Genomic DNA, 1,077 nt, shown 5'->3' with positions numbered 1-1,077 from the left:
TATGGTTTTATTAAAAGAAATAAGATGTTAGCAGTAATGTAAATGAGTCAAGTAGGGAAGTGAAGATTTGTTGAAAAGGCTTGATTTTTATTTTGGATTAATAAAAAGATGCTGTTAATACTAAGAGAAATTTTTACCACAATATGAGCTTTTCATATAGTTCATTTAGTAGAGAAAGATGTCACTTTATACTAATGTGCAGGCTGATGACATACCTTCCACTATGAGGATGCTATGATGTTTAATGAATGAGTCTAAAAAAAAACAGGTGAGTACAGTTGGGGGAAAAGTCATGGAGATGCCAGGGATCGAACCTGGGGCCTTATGCATGCAAAGCATATGCTCTACCACTGAGCTACATCCCCAGGTCTGAAAGCAGCCTGGCATGGAGATGAGTTGGCACAGTTTTTCCTTTTAATGAGATGGGCAGATGATCTCCATCTAGGGAATGAAATAGCACTGGATTCCTATGGCTTCAAATTTCAGTCACAGGGAGTTCTTAAGCATTCCTCATGGACTGTTTTGCACCATTAATATAGAATAGTCCTGCTGCTTTATAGCTCACATTGTGCTAGCTTCCCAAACATTATTTATAGACATGATGAAGCACTACCGTCCTTCAAAATTCATCTTATTTCTGTGGTCTCCCACTCATTGATCCAAGAAAATATTTTAATTATATTGCACCATGTCTATAGGGGAAAGGGAAAAAAAAAAAACAAAAAACCTCTCTCCTCTATTTCCTTAGGTTCTGTGTGTGTGCTTTGAAAATTAGACCAGCATAAGGCATATTAACAAGAGAAAAACAGTTTATTAATACTGTCTCCCCACCACATATAAGAGGGAGAAATCCAGGGATGAGTAACTCAGAGGGGTAGTTGGGACACGGGAGCAATCAATCAGTAGAAAAGTGACAAGACAAAGGAAAGGGGTTTAGGTTTTTAGAGGTGCAAACTGGGGAAAGTAAATGTATGGGGAAAACCAATGGGAGATAAGGGCTCTCTAGAAAGGTTTGAGGGTATAGCATCTCCTTAGGGCATTGCTGCCTTCAGGCAACAGGGTTAGCATCCCCGTCCT

General features: G+C 39.1%; 1 non-coding gene across 1 annotated transcript; it reads right to left on the bottom strand.

The window, feature by feature from the left end:
- Nucleotides 1–293: 293 nt before the first annotated feature.
- On the bottom strand, nucleotides 294–365 carry TRNAA-UGC (transfer RNA alanine (anticodon UGC)). Its single transcript has one exon. It is a non-coding gene; the product is annotated as a tRNA-Ala (tRNA).
- Between the last annotated feature and the right edge of the window lie 712 nt (nucleotides 366–1,077).

Source organism: Nyctereutes procyonoides, unplaced genomic scaffold, assembly GCF_905146905.1.
Source record: "Nyctereutes procyonoides isolate TBG_1078 unplaced genomic scaffold, NYPRO_anot_genome, whole genome shotgun sequence".
Classification (NCBI taxonomy): Eukaryota; Metazoa; Chordata; class Mammalia; order Carnivora; family Canidae; genus Nyctereutes; species Nyctereutes procyonoides.
This window is presented reverse-complemented; position numbering and strand designations above follow the sequence as displayed.